The sequence below is a fragment of the Poromitra crassiceps genome (genome assembly GCF_964638095.1).
Source record: "Poromitra crassiceps genome assembly, chromosome: 3".
NCBI classification, from domain to species: domain Eukaryota; kingdom Metazoa; phylum Chordata; class Actinopteri; order Beryciformes; family Melamphaidae; genus Poromitra; species Poromitra crassiceps.
In genome coordinates this window covers 50,192,975-50,215,474 of record NC_139625.1, presented here as the reverse complement: position 1 = coordinate 50,215,474, position 22,500 = coordinate 50,192,975, and the positions used below count along the sequence as shown (strand labels likewise).

General features: G+C 48.1%; 1 protein-coding gene across 1 annotated transcript in view; it reads left to right on the top strand.

The window, feature by feature from the left end:
• LOC310773135 (homeobox protein Meis2) overlaps window positions 1-22,500 on the top strand; it is a gene marked incomplete at its 3' end in the record, with an annotated part of 52,267 nt that overhangs the window by 27,899 nt on the left and 1,868 nt on the right. The gene's annotated exons all lie outside the window — the stretch shown is intronic.

Sequence of the window (22,500 nt, the reverse complement as noted above, 5' to 3'; positions counted from 1 at the left end):
TCTCCTCTCTCCTGTCCTCCCTTTCCTTATTTCTTAGATGCTCCTCTGGATGTCTCCAGCTCTCTCTCTCCTCCTTTCTTCTACTGACTTCTCTCTCTCCCCTCTCCCTCCTACTTCTCCCTCTCTCTGGCCAGAGCGAAGTCCCTCTGGTCCATAATCATGAACAGGCCCCCGGCCTGACCCGGCCCAGCCCAGCCTGGCCTTGCTGGGCCAGGAACTGGGTCCTACCCAGCAGGAAAGGCACATTAACTGGGTCAGCCTAATGTGCAAACTAATGTTTGCAGAACATAGGGAAAAAATTACCCAGATTATTCTGACAGCAGCTGAGGAGAATGTCTGTTTTGCGCCATTAGGGGAAGGCCTTTTCTTCTCTTTCCTTTCTGTCTTTCTCCGAGTAGATGAAGACCAGCTTCTCTGGAAGTGAGCGGAGCGTAATTAAAAAGCAGAGAGGAAACGGTGTGTGTGTGGTGGGGGGTGGGGGGCAGGAAAGTAATCATGATTGGATGATATGGGGCAGAGTGACTTTCTCTCTCTCTCACCTCATGGCTTGGGCCAAAAACAAAGCTGTGTGTATATCAGTCATTATACGGCAGGGTTATACTCCCATGGTCCATTGTTGATGACTCCAGTGCATGTGGTGGTGATGAGGAGTGCACAGCGTGCATGTGGTGGTGATGAGGAGTGCACAGGGTGCATGTGGTGGTGATGAGGAGTGCACATGGTGCATGTGGTGGTGATGAGGAGTGCACATGGTGCATGTGGTGGTGATGAGGAGTGCACATGGTGCATGTGGTGGTGATGAGGAGTGCACAGGGTGCATGTGGTGGTGATGAGGAGTGCACAGGGTGCATGTGGTGGTGATGAGGAGTGCACATGGTGCATGTGGTGGTGATGAGGAGTGCACATGGTGCATGTGGTGGTGATGAGGAGTGCACATGGTGCATGTGGTGGTGATGAGGAGTGCACATGGTGCATGTGGTGGTGATGAGGAGTGCACAGCGTGCATGTGGTGGTGATGAGGAGTGCACAGCGTGCATGTGGTGGTGATGAGGAGTGCACAGCGTGCATGTGGTGGTGATGAGGAGTGCACATGGTGCATGTGGTGGTGATGAGGAGTGCACAGGTCTCTGATGTAATATGGCTAAAAGGGATTTGAGCACGTGCCCCGAAGGGCTTTGCCACGTCCATTAATGCTGCCGCCGCTGTATTTTGGTGAGGAGGACAGCACTTGCATTCCTTAAAGGGACAGTGTTCTCCCAGGAACTGTTCGGTCTTGTTTTAGCTGGCTAGCCTGAAGGGGGTCAGCCAAGAAGTCAACCTTTAAGAGGTGATAATCCAATTTCTCTAGTCTTCACCAGATTTGTTTTCCTCTGCCTGACCGTGTGTGTTTTTCTGTGTGTGTGTGTGTGTGTGTGTGTGTGTGTGTGTGTGTGTGTGTGTGTGTGTGTGTGTGTGTACAGAGTGCGTGTGTTATGTGTGTGTGTGTGTGTGTGTGTGTGTGTGTGTGTGTGTGTGTGTGTGTGTGTGTGTGTGTGTGTGTGTGCACCCGTGCGTGTGTGTTTGTTTGTGTGTGTGTAAAAGACAGAGAATGGGACAAAGAGGCAGCGAGATGCCACCACTTTCTTCCGTATGCGACCCCAGGCCCCTTGTAGATCAGAGAGGTTAGGAAGGGCACGGCTGTCAAAGGCACACCTGCAGGGAAACTCCAAAACCCCTGGCTGCCAGCTTACCCACGCTCATTTAAGGTGTGCTTATTTGGAGTTTAACCCTGACTCCAAATGTCCCTTCCCTCTCCACCCCTTTGTGTTTGACCAATGGGCCTTGTGCTCTTTGACTTTCCTCCCTTTCTTCTGTCTCCCTTGGCTCTTTAATCCCTCCCCACCCTCCAGCCTCCCAGTTCTCCTCCTAATGTCCAAACGCCACCCCCCAGCCTCCCAGTTCTCCTCCTCCTAATGTCCAAGCCCCACCCCCTCCCAGTTCTCCTCCTAATGTCCAAGCCCCACCCCCCAGCCTCCCAGTTCTCCTCCTCCTAATGTCCAACCCCACCCCCCCAGCCTCCCAGTTCTCCTCCTCCTAATGTCCAACCCCAACCCCCCAGCCTCCCAGTTCTCCTCCTCCTAATGTCCAAGCCCCACCCCCCAGCCTCCCAGTTCTCCTCCTAATGTCCAAGCCCCACCCCCAGCCTCCCAGTTCTCCTCCTCCTAATGTCCAAACCCCACCCCCAGCCTCCCAGTTCTCCTCCTAATGTCCAAGCCCCACCCCCCAGCCTCCCAGTTCTCCTCCTCCTAATGTCCAAACCCCACCCCCAGCCTCCCAGTTCTCCTCCTCCTAATGTCCAAACCCCACCCCCAGCCTCCCAGTTCTCCTCCTAATGTCCAAGCCCCACCCCCCAGCCTCCCAGTTCTCCTCCTCCTAATGTCCAAGCCCCACCCCCAGCCTCCCAGTTCTCCTCCTCCTAATGTCCAAGCCCCACCCCCAGCCTCCCAGTTCTCCTCCTCCTAATGTCCAAGCCCCACCCCCCAGCCTCCCAGTTCTCCTCCTCCTAATGTCCAAGCCCCACACCATAGCAAAAGGCACCTCCCAAAAAGCCACGGCACGCAGCTGAGTGGAGTAGCTTAGCAAGGCTAGCAATAGCTTGTTCACTTGCTGTGTGGTTTGCTCTTGTGTAAGTGAGGGTTTACATACTAAAGCATATTTGAAACAGAGTAGAGCTATACCCTACAGGTAGCGCTTTAACCATGCTGCCACGTCCAAGAGAGTGGGAGGATGATAAAGGAAGTGTGTTACAATCCGAGTTCTTCACCCGCACATCTTTCACATTTATGCAAAGCTTTTGAGGGCATTATGCAAGATAAGCTCATTTTCTAGTCTGATTCCCACTCCGGCGCATGCTATAATGACTCTTCAAGCTAAGGGCTGCTTTTTGGGGAGTATAATAGCAGTCTCCCTGTCTCTCCACATAGCCAGAGAGCTTTCCACACCTGATAGCTTTTGTTCACCCATTTTCTGGCTATTGGGGAGCAGGGGGGGAGGTGAGTGATTTGACAGTGGTTAGTGCCATGAGCCTAATGTTTATGGGAAGCAAGCGTCTAATAATTTGTGATTACCCCAGAGGAGGTATTAGCCATGTTAGTCAGCAAGGATAATTTCTTATTTACATGCCCCAAGCAGTGAGCACTCTTAAGGAACACTGGGGTAAACGCGCAACAAAACGAATCAAACATGCCAAACGAGACGCTCCATCCTGGCTGGCTGCGGGGCTGAAAGCTGAGAAAACCTTCATTATGCATTTACCATAATTCATTTAGAGGGTTATCAATTTCCAGAAGAACACAGGAGATGTTTGGAGGGGGAAGCAAGAAGACCGTATCAAACGAGCGAAGAGAAAAGGGAGATGAAAAGGAACAAGATATTCAAGGATAGCTCAGTGCCTGGTTTTTAAAAAGGTTGTTCCAATTACACAGTTTTCCATGTTCTGAGGCACAACATGCATGTTAACTGCTGCAATCTCTTCTCTCTTTTTTTACCATTGTCACGCTCCGCCCCCTAAAAAGCAGAAGCTGATTTGCCTTTAATGAAAGCCTTTTGGCTGAGGAATTCTCTTCTCAACCAGTTTTGTTGTGATTGAGGCTGCCCAGAGATGTTCTACTTCAAATGTTGTCTTTCTGTTGCTCTTAGTTTGGCTTCTGCCCTGCTTACTCAAGGGTTTCTCCTAGTCTCTGTTTGTCTCTCAGTGCAGATTTCAACACAGTCGCTAGATGTTTTCATTTTTCTCTCCTGGCAACACATGCTGAGAGGGGGGGAAAGACCCTTAAAAGCATCTTTCCCTCCACCATCAGGCAAGGATGACGAAGCCCCCATTAGAACAATTGGAGGAAACTTAGGCAGAGGGGAGTGTTTAAAATGAAAGCAGCAAGAAAACACCACTATCTTCTGATAACCAGTCCTTTCTTTCATTATCTCACCACAGAAGCCTCCACCTTGGAAAAACCGCACTCACTCTATAGCTTCATTCAAAAATAAAACAATGAAACGGAGAGGGAGAAAAGGAGAGAGACAAAAAAAAACATTTAACATTTTTCCAAAGTGAGGGAGAGCGCTGCATTGTTTAGTACAAATGCTTACTCCCTGGGATGCAGTCCTTAGACAACAGAGTGTCTGCAGGAGACATCTGTGAAGCCTGACCTTGTGACCCCGGAAAGAATGCTCTTAAGGTGGGGGGGAACTGCCTTTACCACCATCATGGCCTACAGGACAGCCCAGCAGCGGCACAACAAACACGGCCACTACAGCAAAAAACAACAGAGAAACAGTCGATGAAAAAAGAGAGAATGAGATGGAAAAAATGGGGGGGGGGGGGAAAGAGAGAGAGAGTGAACGAGCGAGAGAGAGAGAAAGAGGGGGCAGATAACAGAACAAGTACAGAAAACACTAGACGGACTTGGTCTGCGTTGTGCCTCACAGGCCTGGCTGTCTCTGACTCCTTTGGCCCCCCATGAGATGGTTTTCATCCTTTATGAGTCAAAGGAAGCCCCGTTGAAAATGAAAGGTTACACAAGCCAGAGCCTGAGCCCCGAGAGTGAGAGAGAAGCCAGAGCCTGAGCCCTGAGAGTGAGAGAGCCCAAGATCCCCGCTGCAAGGGCTCTGCTGCTGCTGCAAGGGCCCTGCTGCTATTCAAAGCACCTGCCATTGTGTGGGCGCCCATCCAGGCTCATTGTTGTGCAGAAATTAGTCGTGCTCCCTTTGGCTCCAGAGGCATGCGGCAGACCCCCTCCTTGTTTTGGGTTCAGATACGTGCTTGGATAGATGCTACCATCACCACTGGCTGTGGCCCTTTAACCTCTGTCCCACAACACAGCATCCACCACCTCTCCAGAACACTCTTGCCGGCCAACATTCCCATATAGTTTTCTCTTCCTCTCTTTTCCCTCCCACTCTCCTTCCTCCTGACTCCAGTGCTGTATGCTTATTGTTTCTTTGGAGCACCCTCATTATACCCATGGTTAGATTTGAAGGGCCTCTCTCTTTGATTGTGGTCTCGTGGGGAGTGAGTGGTGGGCTGGTGGGAGCTGTGGGGCTCGCCCTGCTCTCCGGGCTCCCCAGCCAGCGTCTCGCAGAGTGGGCTTGGGGGTATTGTCGGGTTGGGCACCGCTGCCGAAACACTGGTGCTACTGCTAGTGCAGGGGGTGGATGTGAGGGGAAAATTGAAAAGTCAATAATGAAGGCCGCATGGAAAAAAGAAAAGACATGGTGAAACAAAGGGGGAGAGCTTCAAAAAGCGGAGCGCTATAGAGCACTGCTAATTAATAGCATCAGAAGAAGAGACTTTTTTTCCCTCTTTCTTCTGCAACTTTAATGCAGCACATTAACTTGCAAGGCAACATGATTAAGAGCTCACATTGTGAGTCAGGTCCATCACACTGCGAGCCCAAACTACATGAACCTTGTTAGGGGGTTGCTTGGTAATGTTTCAGTAGCTAGCTGGTCAATTCTCATTTAGAGAATAAAAACATTGGAAACAACAGAATTATATTATTGCCAGTATGCATGTGTGTGTGTGTATGTGTATATGTACATGCATTTGTTTCTCACCTTCTAGCCTTATTCCACAATAGATTGTCCCAGCTACCATTTTTACCCCGATAATCAAAAGGAAAAGGTCCAGGAATGTGATGGAATACCTATTTTGGTAGGTCAGCAAGGCAGACTGGCAGTAATTTGAACCTAGGGCTTTGGCAATTTGTATTTTTCACAGCAGTAATAGGTTTCTCTCTCACTATTCCTGCCATTGCAATTTCCACTGCCAACAGCTGTCAAGCCCCTAAAATCAAAATTAGTGCCATGGAATTGGGCCTTAATGAAATGACCTGCTGGATTTACCTTAAGGAGAGGGCAGACAGTCAATACAAGGCTCCTCTGCATGCTGCACTCCCATTAACCAAAGGAAATAGTCTCCAGTAAATGTATTAAGCACTACTTCCACCGTCTAATTATATTTTTTCCCTCTCCCTTCATAATTCATTCACTTTTTCATCAATTCTCAATACTGAAAAGGACGATGTGAAACCGCTCTTCTGTCTTCATTGGGGTCACTCTTTTGTCTCTTGAATGTTTGATGGGGGTTAGCTACATGTCAGGATGGGAGTGTTGTATTTTGGGGCTAAATTTAGCATCTCAACAGGGTTATGGCTATAAAGATATATTTGATGTGCGGAGCGCTGTCACAGCAGACATACAACACTATTTCCATAATATCACACAGAATAATGGAGCATTAAGGCCTACAAAGCGGAATCCTAAGCTTCATAAAGCAGAACTCTGCTTCTTCCCTCCACCCTGCTGCCTATAGACAGAGGTGCGTGTGTGCCAGGGCCCAGTGGAGGACACTGGGCCCTGGTTATTGACTTGTAAAGGAGCCGGTAGGTGAGGGGTCTTGACAAGACATGAGCGGCTGGCTCTCTTGTAAAGCTGTATCTGATTTCTCTGCTAGTTGGCTCCCCTGAGAGAGGCGCTCTACCCCTCTGTTGATCACACTCTCACTCACAGCTGTATGGAAAAACGGAGCGATACAAAGAATGAAAGAGTAGTTTTGTGAGAGGAGATGTTGCTCTGGTTCTGTATGCCGTGATTCCCTGTTAGGGTTGAGAATGAGAGCGAGGGAGGGAGAGGGAGACGGAGGCATCATCTTCCAGGTGTAGTAGTTGTATCTATTAGTGCATGTATGTCAGTCAGAATATGCTTCTTGAGTAACACTTGTGCCAATGGATGTTTTGATGTGTTGGTGAGCAGTGTAACGTACTCTTGTGATAATTGCACTGTATATAAGTGCATTTGTGTAGGTGTGATAACATAAGAAAAACAGATGGAAGCATATCAGGAAGAGGGCAGACAAAGCAACTATCTACTAAGCAAGCTCCTCACTCCTCACAGACCCGACTAATTTATGAGGGTAAACTGTGCTGACAGAGAGAGAGAGAGAGAAAGAGAGACAGAGAGATGCAGGTTGGAGGGAGGAAGAGAGAGAGAGAGAGAGAGAGAGAGAGAGAGAGAGAGATATGCAGGTTGGAGGGAGGAAGTTTTCATTGACTCTCCAGAGCAGGCCAAGCCAAAGCCCAGGGGGGGATCCCTCTCAGTTTGAACTTTATCAGGGGCTACGCTTAATCAATACGCTATCGGAGAAAGAATTAATTACTAAAGCAGAATAAAACAGCTGCATTTTAAACCGAGGATTCATCAATTCTGTAATCTCTCGGTTACAGCTCAGGTGCCAGGAGGATCATTTCAACTCCATGTAATGAGGAACTGTGGGAGTTTACCCCACCCTCCGCCACCCTCCTCCCCCACCTCCCCCTTTCTGACTAGCCCACCATCACCTCCCCCTTTCTGACTACCCCACCATCACCACCCTTGTCTCAAACCCACATTTTGGTTTCTTCCACCTCTGGTCCAGCTGGTGAGGAATTAACAATTGCCTTCCTCCTCAGCTATTTTGTCATCTACCTACTTCTCTTTCTGTCTTTCACTCTCCATTTTCCCTTAGCCCTTACCCCATCCTAAATAGACTAACTGTATTCCCCTCTCTAACCCCCATACCCCAACCCCCCCTCCACCCCAGCACATTCCCTTCCCACCAAATTCCTGTCTTCACGGGGATGGGACGAAGGGGTATTAAAGTGGAAATCTCCGGTGCGAAAGCTGACTGGAACGGGACGTTCCTGCTGCTGCAGCCATTGAGCCGGACATTCCTCCACCCCGGCAGGGACGGCACTGGTATTGGGAAAGAGGGGGCGTAAGGATGGGAGATGAAGGGGGGCTGGTGTGGTGTAGGGTGAAAGAGGGAGCGTAAGGATGGGAGATGAAGGGGGGCTGGTGTGGTGTAGGGTGAAAGAGGGAGCGTAAGGATGGGAGATGAAGGGGGGCTGGTGTGGTGTAGGGTGAAAGAGGGAGCGTAAGGATGGGAGATGAAGGGGGGCTGGTGTGGTGTAGGGTGAAAAAACCCACAGCGCTCAACCAGTTAAAAAAATATATTATGGTGTACAGAACCAATGGAGTGTGACAATCAAAGACGAGGGGAACGGACGGCGTATGGTGAACACATTTAGATCAAGGGGGCATGGGGGGGGGGCACATGGGGAATACCCCCGGTGTCAAAATAACTTTGGCAAGGCCGCACTGTCGCTGTCATCCACCCTGCTCAGCCCGTGACCCCAGCCCAGGGCCTGTAAACGGACTGTCCTTGACCCCAGCCCAGGGCCTGTAAACGGACTGTCCTTGACTCCCCATAATGGGGGATTTCAAGGCAGGTTGAGAAGGGGTTATGGGTGATGAATTGGGTTTTTAGTGAGCTCATTAGGAAGCCAAACAGAGTTTAGACTGGCGGAGCAGGGCAACGGTGCAGTAATCAGTTCTGCTCGCTTTGTTCCCTGCCTCCAGGACATTTGTGTGAAAAAAAGAGAGAGAAGAGAAAAAACTTCATGGCAGTGGGCTGATGAGAGGGCTGCTGAGCAGAGGCTACAATCTGATGGTTGACTTGTTGATTTATAAACCTTTTAATCCATTTGCTCTCCCATCCCCCCAGCTGTGTCTAGAAACCCCCCATTTCTGTTAACCCCCACTTTGATGCCACTGTCCATCGGGCCTGTCTGTAATAACTCCAAAGCTCTCCTGCTCTCTCAGCACAAGTGCAGTGGCTTTGTTTGTTTGACTCGGAGGTGTAATTGAGGGTAGAGAATCACCGCTGATGCTGTTATCATACGTTGCCTCAAACAGTGTAAGCTGTTCTGAATCACAAAACCACACTCTGTTGAGACTGGCAACCTGCATACTGCTGCAGCCGCTCCACTCTTCCTGCTGGTTTGGGTAGAAGGCTTTGATATACAATAGTTCCTAGCAGGGATTATAAAGCCATACCGCCACTAGCAGACAGATCCATATGATGATCCATGCTCTGCTTCTCTTGGTTTTGTTTTTCTCCGTCTCCTCTCCCTATTCAGTCCTTTCACAACTTGTACAGGAGCAATTGCCCCATTTTTAGAGAGTGAAAGCAGTGGAGGCAGTTTGTTTTACCGATGTTCATGCTTGTTCCAATTCAACATTATCCTCCTTTGCTTATGGGAAAGATCATATTCTTTAATATATAATGCAATATCAGACCCGAGGACTTTGGTATGCTGCTCTGAGGGCACCAGCCTGTGTTTTGTTTTCTAAGACGTTGGATGGATTAATGTTGATATTTGATTTCATAAAGAATAGCTTCATTGTATCATATTTATGTCAGGGAAGAATAACAGGACAACAGCATCTGGAATGAGAGAAGCAATGTTTGGACAGGTACACCGGCATGTTTCTAAAATTCAGTCTTTCAAGAAATTAGGGATAAACCTAGATAACTTACAGAACCAATTAGCCCTATTTGATGAGGAGTTGGAGGGAAGAGGAGTGCTGGTTGTTCTGCAGTGTTAGGGGGAGCAGGGTGGAGTTGATTGGGAGTTGGAGGGAAGAGGTGTGTTGGTTGTTCTGCAGTGTTAGGGGGAGCAGGGTGGAGTTGATTGGGAGTTGGAGGGAAGAGGTGTGTTGGTTGTTCTGCAGTGTTAGGGGGAGCAGGGTGGAGGTGATGAGGAGTTGGAGAGGAGAGGAGTGCTGGTTGTTCTGCAGTGTTAGGGGGAGCAGGGTGGAGTTGATTGGGAGTTGGAGAGGAGAGGAGTGCTGGTTGTTCTGCAGTGTTAGGGGGAGCAGGGTGGAGTTGATTGAGAGTTGGAGGGAAGAGGAGTGCTGGTTGTTCTGCAGTGTTAGGGGGAGCAGGGTGGAGTTGATTGGGAGTTGGAGGGAAGAGGTGTGTTGGTTGTTCTGCAGTGTTAGGGGGAGCAGGGTGGAGTTGATTGGGAGTTTGAGGGAAGAGGTGTGTTGGTTGTTCTGCAGTGTTAGGGGGAGCAGGGTGGAGTTGATTGGGAGTTGGAGAGGAGAGGAGTGCTGGTTGTTCTGCAGTGTTAGGGGGAGCAGGGTGGAGTTGATTGGGAGTTGGAGAGGAGAGGAGTGCTGGTTGTTCTGCAGTGTTAGGGGGAGCAGGGTGGAGTTGATTGAGAGTTGGAGGGAAGAGGAGTGCTGGTTGTTCTGCAGTGTTAGGGGGAGCAGGGTGGAGTTGTCAGGGAGTTGGAGAGAAGAGGAGTGCTGGTTGTTCTGCAGTGTTAGGGGGAGCAGGGTGGAGTTGGAGAGGAGAGGAGTGCTGGTTGTTCTGCAGTGTTAGGGGGAGCAGGGTGGAGTTGTCAGGGAGGCAGAGTGTGAAATGTCTGGTGGAGACCAAAGCCCTTCATTAGGCACTGATCCCTGTCTGCTGAGTGAGGGGCAGTCATGGGCATCACAACTCCCTTTTAGTTCCCCCAAAAAGAGCAGGGGGGTGCAGGGCAGCTCCCCCATCCCCTGCAATTTAGCCCTTTGCCATTCATGCAAATTGGGCCCTGACATCTGCAGCAGCCTGCCTCCTTTCTTTTATACATCTTTATTCCATCGCTTTTCTTTGGAGATTTTTCCTTTCTGTTTCCTTTTCTGTTTAGATGGCAAGGCCTTGCTTCAGCTAACATGCATTCTTCTCCATATACTCCACATCTATGAAAAAGTAGCACTTTTGTCATGCAAAAATGTAATTACTGATATAATTTTTTTAATTCATGTTGTTATTAGTATATGTTATATTTTTGTAATAAAGCTATTACTGGACGTCTGGGTAGTGGAGAGGTAAAAGCACTCGCCTACCACCACGGAGACCCGGGTTCAATTCCCGGCAGCGCTACTTCCAGCTTGGTCAGACAGTTCCTACAGACAAAATTGGTCATGTCTGTGGGTGGGAAGCCGGTGGAGTATGTATGAGTCCTGGGCGCTGCACTAGCGCCTCCTCTGGTCGGTTGGGGCGCCTGTTCAGGGGGAGGGGAACTGGGGGGAATAGCATGATCCTCCCATGCGCTACGTCCTGCCAGTGAAACACCTCGCTGTCAGGTGAAAAGAAGCGGCTGGTGATTAAACATGTGTCGGAGGAAGCATCTGCTAGTCTATGGCTCTCCCTAGATTGGCAAAGGGGGTGGAGCAACGACTGGGACAGGGGAATTGGCAAAGTACAATGGGTGAAAATGGGAGAAAAATCTAATAAATAAATTAGTAAAGCTATTACTAAATAAGAAGTGAAAGTGTCCCTTGGAATCTTCTAACAAAGACTTTGATTTGGTGACTTAAATTATCAAGTGATGAACCAACTAATAAGACGTTGAGGCTGACTGGGAGAGAGCACTAGAAGAGTCACTACCCATTTTCAAAAAACAGTTAAAAACCCATCTTTTCAGTCTTCATGTTGCCCCCCTGTAAACCCTCTATAGCTCCTACGCTCTATTGTCCTATGCTCTTTTATCTGTAAATATATTTTTAATTTAAATTGCTGTTTATACATTTGTTCGCTAAAACTGTTATGTCATTTTCTTATTGCTGTACTGTGTTGTAATCCTGGTTGTATGTCGCTTTGGATAAAGGCGTCTGCTAAATATCAATAAAGTAAAAGTAAAAGAGTCAAGATCACAGACGGCAGGAGCAGCCACTGTGGGGCCCTCAAAGGGCCTATTTATGATGTAATGGGATAATTGTTGTTACAGGTAGCAGGTTAATTACACCAGTAATTAGCTCAGTCCAAAGCCTTTGATAATGAGAATACTGGCTGCCTCCCCGCTAAAATTTCAGATTATTGGCAGATGATAATCTCATGGGACTGAAAGATCTAGGGAGTTCTAGGCAGCAACCCAGGAGGAAAGGCAGAAACCAGGCAACTTGCCCCCCTCCCCTGCCTTCTGGATGAACTACTCTTCTTTGGCTCCAGGGGAGAAGCTGAGAGGGGCGGGTGGCTTTGCTCCAGCCCTTATTTTGGGTTAAAAGGTAAAATAGCCCAACTGGCTGTTAAAAACAAGTTTTACCTCTGCTCCGCCCTCCACCTCTCCACCTCTCCACCTCTCCCTCCTCCCTCCACTCCAACCCGGCCCTCTAAAATGGTAGGGATGTACACGGTGGGGTCATCGGCGGGCCTGCGAGAGGAGAGAGGCCTTGTATCGGTGGAGAGGCGATAGTTATCTCGGGCATTCCTGGGATGACAGAGAGATATCTGCCTGATGGCAGGGTTAGGGGGCTGAGAGAAGGGGCGGAGAAGGCAGGGAGGGAGGGAAGGAGTTGTTGAGCAAGTACCCATCCACCCCCCTCGTCACCTCCCCTCCCTCCCTCCCTCCCTGCCTTTCTTGCTGCCTGACTGCCTCGCTTCCCCACATGCAGAAAAAAACATCTAATTAGAAGCTCTTATTCCACTTCATTTAAGGGAACACTTAATGATGTGTTTTTGGGGGGAGACAACTACACATTACTTCTCATGCAAAAGGAACCACTCAGTCATGGCACCCAGGATGCAGATGCAGCTGTGTTGAGACGGAGGTCGGGGTGTCGAGGAGAGAGGAGAGTGTGAAAGAGACCGTTCCTTCACCTTTAGCTGCTGTCCTGGTGGTAAAGAGGAGGCGGGCAGTGACATGTGACTTTGGCAGGGGAGACTTGCTGAAGGAGAGAGTTTGTTGTAATTGCTCTGACAGGTTTTAGGGCTGTTAATGACTCCGGCCCGAGCGCTACCAATTTGTCAGCGTGCTTGGTGTTTACTAAGCTGTTGTTTTATGGTCCGGTGCAAGGGCCTGCTGCTTGTTTAAGCACAGATCAGGAAATAATCAGCGTAAAATATTGGCTGCAGTGGTGCCGTTTAAGAGCCCTCATCTACTGTATGGATCTGAGGGAATGGACTGAACCATGTGGTGTGTCGTCACACATGGCGGCCGGGTTACTTTATGTTGTTGTTCGAGTTTGGACACTTAAAGGGACAGTTCACCCAAAAATAAAAAATGCCGTCATCATCTACTCCCCCTCATGCCAGTTGAAACACAGGCGAAGTTGTCCATATAACACACAGGGAGGTTGCCAGGACAACTCCAGAAAGAGAGAACCAGTCACCATTGACTTCAGGTGTACTGTACTGAAGTCAATGGTGACTGGTTTTCTCTTGAGTTGTGCTGTGTTATATGGACAAACATCTGTGTTTCAACTGGCATGAGGGTGAGTAGATGATGACGGCATTTTCATTTTTGCATGAACTGCTCCTTTAATAACGTTCTCAAGTATGTATTTTATCATCAGAAGGGATTATGCTCTACTCGTTAGCACTTGCCTGTGTCGTATGTTATGTGAGGGCGAAGCATATTGCTAGCATGTGGTGGTTCGAGCCAGAAGACCTGTAATCCCCTGTAGGCACAGAGCAACAGAGGGCCAGCTAGTGTGAATAGAGCCTCGACGTGTTTGTGTATGGGAGAGAGAGAGAGAGAGAGAGAGAGAGAGAGAGAGACAGAGAGAGAGAGAGATTGTGTGTGCGTCAAGAGCATGTGGTCCCAGAGCCGGCAAAGACCCCTGCGTAAATCCTGAGTAAATAAAAGGGGCAACCAGACGGACAAAAGAGGAGCCCCCACTGCTTCTCTCATTCGCAGCCATTTGGGGGAGTGAATGTGCTAAACGCCGCTTATGTCGGCTGAAAAGTTGAGTAGAAAAAGAGGGGAAAGGGAGGTTCTAAATCCCCCTCTTCTTTTCTCTCCATTCTCTGCGGCCAAGCCTGCGGGGCTGGAGGTGCTGTTATAGGAGGGTGTTGGCCGGGGGTTGGAGGTCCAGGCACTGTGGAGAGCTAAGGTGGAGAAGGCCAAAGGATCTCCTGCCGTAACACAACGGCGGACACTTTTGCTGTTATTCTCCTTAGTCGGACAGCTATGGTGGTTAGCTCTGTTATGACCACGTAATGTTTACAACCAATGGGGTCAAGTGTAACTTCTTACCTTTCTACCAGTATATCGTTTTAATCATTCACTTTAGATTTGTCTTTACCAGAGTCATTTAGCATCATGCTAGGCCCCAAGTCGGACGCCCTGGCTCCTAACGTAAACAATGCAGTTAAGGCATTAGCAATCGATTGCCGAACTTCGCCCAAGCACATCCTACAGTTTTCTCTCATAAAAGTCTCCTAAACTATGTGGACATTTAAATGGCCATGTATTCATATCTAATGTAACATGTAGATTGTTAGACATGTGGTAATTCCACAACACTAGCTGGCATTCACTGATATAATATTCTCACAAAAAGACCAGAGCAGATGTGTCCTACTCAAGTCCACAGTGTCCGACTCAAGACACATTTCCGCTACTGCCAGCTTTTCTCCTTGATCTACATCCCTCCTTCTGTCTCTCTCTCTCTCCCCTCTCTCTCTCTCTCTCTCTCTTCATGTGGGTGAGTCTGGGTGAACATGCCTGACTGGTTTGGGCTGACAGGGGGGCGTGGGGGGTCTGTTGTAATTAGTCACTTTAACCACAGCCTCTATAAGCCACTGCCTCCACACTCTTGCTTCATTACCCTGAAACAAACGCCGGAGCCCGCCAGTGCAAATCCACCGCACTGCCTTTAGAATAATACACACACAACATCTAATGCTAGACCAGGGATCTGTCAGTAGGAGTAGAAATAGTATTGGATTAATAATAAGTGTGCAGCGTTCTTTGGTATAACCAGTCGTGAGTGGGTCTGAACGTGTTTTCCAACTATTGACAAGTCATTACTCATTCATGTGTGGGTATATCGGAATGGTAGAGAGGCAGAAGGAGGGCATTCTTTGTGTGTAGCCTACCGATCGAGCCACAACATGTGTTACTCGCGGCTATATGCTACCCATAATGCTCCCAGCGCTGGCTAGCCCTTAGCGCCTCCCTGAGGGGCAGAGTGCCTCCTAGCCATGAAGCTTGTTCTCTAGAGTCATTAAGGCCCGCCTGAGGTCCCCCTTATTCACAGCAGAGACTGTAGGACACCATGTACAAAGCTGCTCTATGTGTACAATCTGTGTAAGAAATCCAGAAGTGACCCTGAATGAGCTAACATTAGCTCAACGCGGTTGCAGTGTGTTTGCAGTGCTATCCCAGCCCGTTAATGAGCTCAGCCCTGAGACCAATTGACTCACAGGGAGATATCTCTGAATGCATTTTTAATAAGCAGCCAGTGGTGATGAGAGAGGGAATGTATGTGAGCATAATGTGCTCTTGGACTAGTTCTTGTTTGTTTGCTAGCGTGTTTACTCACGCTCTCGCTCTCATTCCATGCGGTCATTGCCTTCCGTCTTGATCACGCCTCCCCCTATCTGCACGTATGAAAACATGCACAAACTTTCATTGTGAGCACTTGAAGTCAAGATAGAGAGAGATAGAGTTAGTGGAGAGAGGGAGGGAGAGAGAGTTGGAGGGAAGGAATGGAGGAAGAAAGGAAGAGAGGGGAGGGAAGGAGGGAGGGAGGGGGGCGGCTGTCTTTTTTCCCCGTCTCCAAGGGCGCTGCTTTTCCAAAAGTGCCTGGGGCTACACTCCAGCACCTCGGCTCTCCTAGGCCCTTCGGCTGCCTCCTAATAGCCAACCCCCATCTGTGTCACATGGCCAGATGATGGGACGCTTCCCCCTGCTCTGCCCTGCACTTTTTTTCCCCCCTTCCCCATTTTTTTCAGAGTGCACATCCACACAGGTTAGAATGGCAGAGTTGCCAGGGAACAGTCAGAAGCCATTAGCGTTTGGGACAATTTGCCCTGCAGCGTTCCGTCTCTCGCTCATAAGAAAGGAGTGGGGGTGGATGCAAAGCACCAGCTCTCCTTTAGATGTAATGAGGTTGTGCAAGTTGGTCCTTCTTTATTCTTCTCCTCCTTCTTCTTTCTTTCTTGCTTTCCACCTTCACTCCACAATAATTTCTTTGATTATTTCCACCTCGTTGATTTTCCTTCACCGTCTATTTACAATGCACACATTTCTCTAGATCTTCAGTCATAGAACAGCTAACACTGTACACAAAGTCCATGTTTGCGTGCACATGAGGAACAGTATATATATCCAAGTGTGTGTGAGAGCGTGGTAGAGAGAAAGACAGAGACAGACAGACAGACAGAGAGAGAGAGAGAAAGAGAGCGAGAGGAGCTGAAAACCTTGGAGTCTGGTTTCACCCTTGCGGGCTAGGGCAGGAGGCAGCGAGCATGCTGGGTAATGAAGTGACAGGTCAGTCTGTAAATACGCACGGGTCGCACTGGCCCTGGCCAGGGGGGAGGCTATCGCATTGCAGTGAAAATGGAAACGTCAATAAAATTAATCTGCCAGCCTTTTGGCCACTGTGTGGTTCCATTGGATGAGCCTGGCTGCTCACAGCAGGAGAGGGATTTGCAGACTAGCTTGAAAATCAACACAAAACCTAGTGTCACACAAACAAACAACTAAAGTGTGTCTCAACATGATTCAGTGAGGCTCAAAGACAGAGCAGGGAGGAGGGGGGTTGTAGTTGTGTTGTTATTGAAGTTGAGTTAGACTTAGCCTGACTTCCGCCTGGGTCGCATTTCTCAGGAAGCCCCTCATGGTCAGGGTAGAGCTACGGCCAGAGCCCACTTTATTGTTTTAGGCTTTCCTGAACAAGCATTGCTACTTAGCCTGGGATTTACAGCATTTGCCGCTAATGAATGTCCATTCTACAATTACAACAGCCCCAGTCCCTGTCCCCATACCCATATGTCCTTCTGTCCCTGTCCCCATACCCATATGTCCTTCTGTCCCTGTCCCCATACCCATATGTCCTTCTGTAGTTTCACACAGGGAGCGCAAAGTCGGCACTTCTCTGTTTTCCTCTTTCGTGTGGCTCCGCACTAATGATGTGGAAGGAAAACACTGTGCACAGACCAGAGAAAGAGAGAGGGGGAGAGAGAGGGGGAGAGAGAGGGAGAATGGAAAAAACAAGGGAAAAAAGAAATTGGGGAAAGTAGTTAGACGTGAGGGCCCCTGCTGTCCTTGTATTCTTCATTTATTTTGCATGTGATTACGCCACCAGTCAGATCCTTTTTCTTTCCTCCTTTTGAATGTTATTAGTTCAAATATTGATGGCAGATTAGGGCTTGTATAGGTGCTTGTGATTGATGCCTCCCTAAAAACAGGAAGACATTGGAGTGTGAATTTTGAGAAGCGTCAGGGTCCTTCTTTGCCTTAGTAGAGGAGTTTTTCAGATACATAATTTAGATGCCCTCAAGGAAGGCTTTCAAGGCATTTGTGCCCCGGGGCTAGAAAAAATAACTATGACTGTTAAAAGTAAATCATTTTTGCTAATGCACAATTAATGGCGGAGAAGAGGAATGAGGAAGAAGGCAAGGGACAAAGATGGAAACTTGGCTTTAGAGTAGAGATGGTGCCTGGATATGCCCATGTGGCTTAGAGGAGAGATGGTGTCTGGATATGCCCATGTGATTTAGAGGAGAGATGGTGCCTGGATATGCCCATGTGGCTTAGAGGAGAGATGGTGTCTGGATATGCCCATGTGATTTAGAGGAGAGATGGTGCCTGGATATGCCCATGTGGTTTAGAGGAGAGATGGTGCCTGGATATGCCCATGTGGTTTAGAGGAGAGAAGGTGCCTGGACATGCCCATGTGGTTTAGAGGAGAGATGGTGCCTGGATGTGCCCATGTGGTTTAGAGGAGAGATGGTGCCTGGATGTGCCCATGTGGTTTAGAGGAGAGAAGGTGCCTGGATGTGCCCATGTGATTTAGAGGAGAGATGGTGCCTGGACATGCCCATGTGGTTTAGAGGAGAGATGGTGCCTGGATGTGCCCATGTGGCTTAGAGGAGAGATGGTGCCTGGATATGCCCATGTGGTTTAGAGGAGAGATTGTGCCTGGATATGCCCATGTGGTTTAGAGGAGAGATGGTGCCTGGATGTGCCCATGTGGTTTAGAGGAGAGAAGGTGCCTGGACATGCCCATGTGGTTTAGAGGAGAGATGGTGCCTGGATGTGCCCATGTGGCTTAGAGGAGAGATGGTGCCTGGATATGCCCATGTGGTTTAGAGGAGAGATGGTGCCTGGATATGCCCATGTGGTTTAGAGGAGAGATGGTGCCTGGATGTGCCCATGTGGTTTAGAGGAGAGATGGTGCCTGGATATGCCCATGTGGTTTAGAGGAGAGAAGGTGCCTGGACATGCCCATGTGGTTTAGAGGAGAGATGGTGCCTGGATATGCCCATGTGGTTTAGAGGAGAGATGGTGCCTGGATATTCCCATGTGGTTTAGAGGAGAGATGGTGCCTGGACATGCCCATGTGATTTAGTGGAGAGATGGTGCCTGGACATGCCCATGTGGTTTAGAGGAGAGATGGTGCCTGGATATGCCCATGTGGTTTAGAGGAGAGATGGTGCCTGGATATGCCCATGTGGTTTAGAGGAGAGAAGGTGCCTGGATATGCCCATGTGGTTTAGAGGAGAGAAGGTGCCTGGATATGCCCATGTGATTTAGAGGAGAGATGGTGCCTGGACATGCCCATGTGGTTTAGAGGAGAGATGGTGCCTGGATATGCCCATGTGATTTAGAGGAGAGATGGTGCCTGGATATGCCCATGTGGTTTAGAGGAGAGATGGTGCCTGGATATGCCCATGTGGTTTAGAGGAGAGATGGTGCCTGGATATGCCTATGTGGTTTAGAGGAGAGATGGTGCCTGGATATGCCAATGTGGTTTAGAGGAGAGAAGGTGTCTGGATATGCCCATGTGGTTTAGAGGAGAGAAGGTGCCTGGACATGCCCATGTGGTTTAGAGGAGAGAAGGTGCCTGGATATGCCCATGTGGTTTAGAGGAGAGATGGTGCCTGGATATGCCCATGTGGTTTAGAGGAGAGAAGGTGCCTGGATATGCCCATGTGGTTTAGAGGAGAGATGGTGCCTGGATATGCCCATGTGGTTTAGAGGAGAGATGGTGCCTGGACATGCCCATGTGGTTTAGAGGAGAGATGGTGCCTGGATATGCCCATGTGGTTTAGAGGAGAGAAGGTGCCTGGACATGCCCATGTGGTTTAGAGGAGAGAAGGTGTCTGGATATGCCCATGTGGTTTAGAGGAGAGAAGGTGCCTGGATATGCCCATGTGGTTTAGAGGAGAGAAGGTGCCTGGACACATAGATATAAAGGCTAGATAGCTTACCCACGCTGCCGGCCAATGGAGAGCGACGCCGTCGCATTGCGGCCATCTTGCTACAGGGAGCTCAGCTTTAAATATATCTATGGGTTAAAAAAACGCTAACATTTTATTATTATTTTTGGCTCCAAATTACACCAAACTTAAACCGAAGCATCATCATCATGAGATGAATTCACGCACCTAGTTTCATGCAGTTTCATCCATTTTCCTAAGAGTTATGAGCATCTGTTGTTGGGTTAGTATGGCAACATCAGATTATTATAACTCCTAGGAAAATGGATGAAACTGCATGAAACTTTGTGCCTGAATCCCTCTCATGGCATAGATGCTTCGGTTTAATTTTGGTGTAATTTGGAGCCCATCAAAAAAATAATGTTTTTAGTGTTGTTGTTTTTTTTTTGCCGTATCTCGGGAACGGAATATGCTTGTAATAAACCAAACCGTTTGTAAATCCGTCAAGATTTCAGCGAGTTATGAGTATTTTTGTCTGTGCAGGTCACTCACCCTCCAACAGCGGTGCCATGGCACGAGTCCGATACCTCACGAGTCCGACACCTCACGAGTCCGAAAAAAGAGGCTAACTTCCCCCAGACCCTAACCCAAAACCTAACCTCTCCCACCCCCACGCCTAAACCTAACCTCCCCCAGACCCTAACCCAAAACCTAACCTCTCCCACCCCCACGCCTAAACCTAACCTCCCCCAGACCCTAACCCAAAACCATGAGGTGTCGGACTCGTGAGGTATCGGACTCGTGAGGTATCGGACTAGGGGGCAGTCCCCCCAACAGCTACCATAGAACGTACCAGAAAGCATACTGTAGCAAGATGGCGGCCGTTCAACGACGCTGGTGACTCCGCCTTAAGCCATCTAGCCTTTATATATATCTATGCCTGGACATGCCCATGTGGTTTAGAGGAGAGAAGGTGCCTGGATATGCCCATGTTGTTTAGAGGAGAGAAGGTGCCTGGATATGCCCATGTGGTTTAGAGGAGAGAAGGTGCCTGAACATGCCCATGTGGTTTAGAGGAGAGAAGGTGCCTGGATATGCCCATGTGGTTTAGAGGAGAGAAGGTGCCTGGATATGCCCATGTGGTTTAGAGGAGAGAAGGTGCCTGGATATGCCCATGTGGTTTAGAGGAGAGAAGGTGCCTGGACATGCCCATGTGGTTTAGAGGAGAGAAGGTGCCTGGATATGCCCATGTGGTTTAGAGGAGAGAAGGTGCCTGGACATGCCCATGTGGTTTAGAGGAGAGATGGTGCCTGGATATGCCCATGTGGTTTAGAGGAGAGATGGTGCCTGGGTATGCCCACATTTTCCTCCCTGAAATCAAAGACTGACAGACATTAATGCAGGCCAAGCCGCGGCTGGCCTGTCATGCTAATCTTGTGGCGGAATGGGGAGGGGCTGCTGCGAGGGGAGGGGGAGACAAGAACTGGGGGAGTTGGAGGTTGGGTGTGGGTGGGTGTGTGTGGGGGGGGGGGGTTAGACAAGTCCATTATGTGCATCGAACTGCAACAATGAACCACCCCAAATCACATTTCTACTTCAATATGCATGCTTTTCAACTGGATGCCTGAATTATCAACTCCTGTGAGTTAGTGTTTGTTTGTGTGTGTGTGTGCGTGCGTGCACGAGTGTCCGTGCAATACGTGAACATGGCTGATACATTCTTGTCCCCTTTGGCTCTCTTTAAAAAAAAGTACAAAAAAATGCTCTACATTATGTCAAGCATGCAAATTTAATTGAATTAATGACATGAGTCCGAGCCTGCACAGTACTTGAAGGCTCCGTGTCCTTTTTCTTCCCCCCCTGCATCTCTCTGCTCTCCTCCTCTCCTCCGCCTACTGTACAAGTGGAATGAGGAGCCTAGTGTTTCAGCGTCCAACCATAACATTAGAGTCATTAACCCCCATTCCCCTCTCCTGTGCTCTGGGGTATAGAACAACTCTGCTAGGCCTCTGAGTAAACCCCTCTCTCTCTGTACCGGCCTTTGTCTAAGGCCCTCCCAATCCCCCAGCCTCCATACACTTCACTACACTGCCTACGCTCTGCCACACTTTCTCAGTCTGCAGTGCTTTGGAATTCTAGCTGAGGTATCTGTGCTATCTATCTGTATATATCTATCTATCTATCTATCTATCTATCTATCTATCTATCTATCTATCTATCTATCTATCTGTGCTATCTATCTGTATATATCTATCTATCTGTATATATCTATCTATCTATCTATCTGTCTGTGCTATCTATCTGTATATGAAGAGTTCATTTGCAAAAACAGGTAAACGCCATTCTTAAAATGAACAAACAACATCTGTTTGATACTCCCTGGAGTGCACATAGAAAACATTATTGAGGTGATTTATGTGAAAATTATCAGAAGAATATAATAATAATAATAATAATGATTGGATTTATATAGCGCCTTTCCAAGTGCTCAAAGCGCTTCACAGAATCATTATTCGTTCACACCATTCGTACCGGTGGTTCGAAAGCGTGGCAGCCACACATCGGCGCTCAACGGCCCCTTCGACCACCATCATTCAGGGGCGTATGCAGAAATTTAATTATAGGTGGGCCTGGATCAAATTGGGTGGGCCTGGATAGGAAGGGGTGCAGATGCCCGGCCGCATTTGACCATCATTTCAAGTAGAATGATACCACCCAAGCAAGAATATTTCAAGTGTTTCAAGTGCTGAAATATTTGGACCATATAATGATAATACAATTATCTCAACCTTAAAACGTTACATATAGGTGCCAAATGTTGCATACATGAATGCTTATACTTGTGTGTATACTGTTACTTTATACAGAAATTAGAACCACTGATCCATATACTGCTGTGAGTTTAAAAAATAACAACACTGAGGCTGCTTCAAGTTTGAACAAGACGCCCTCTGGTTTATTTATCCACAGAGAGAACAAAATTCCTAGATGTCATATTAGACTCTGGAGATGATGTGCCCTGCGTTTTTACAAAAGTAACAAAACCATTGGCTAGCAATGCAGCAGCAAGTTTGCCTCTAGAAAACAACCAATTAATTTTTTATTTTTTTTTTATTATTTTTTTGGGTGGGCCAGGGCAAGAAGTGGGTGGGCCTGTGCCTACCCAGGCCCACCCGTAGATACGCCCCTGCCATCATTCATGTCTACATTCATACCAATCATACGATAATATGTTTTAGTTATGACTGATAATAAATATTTCCCAAAAATAAATAAATTACAGTATAAATACATCAATATATAAAATAAAATGATAAAACATCCAAACGGAGATACCTGTTTTTGCAAATGAACTCTTCATATATATATCTATATATATAGATATATATATCTATATATATATAGATATATATAGATATATATAGATATATAGATATATATATATAGATATATAGATATAGATATATAGATATATAGATATATAG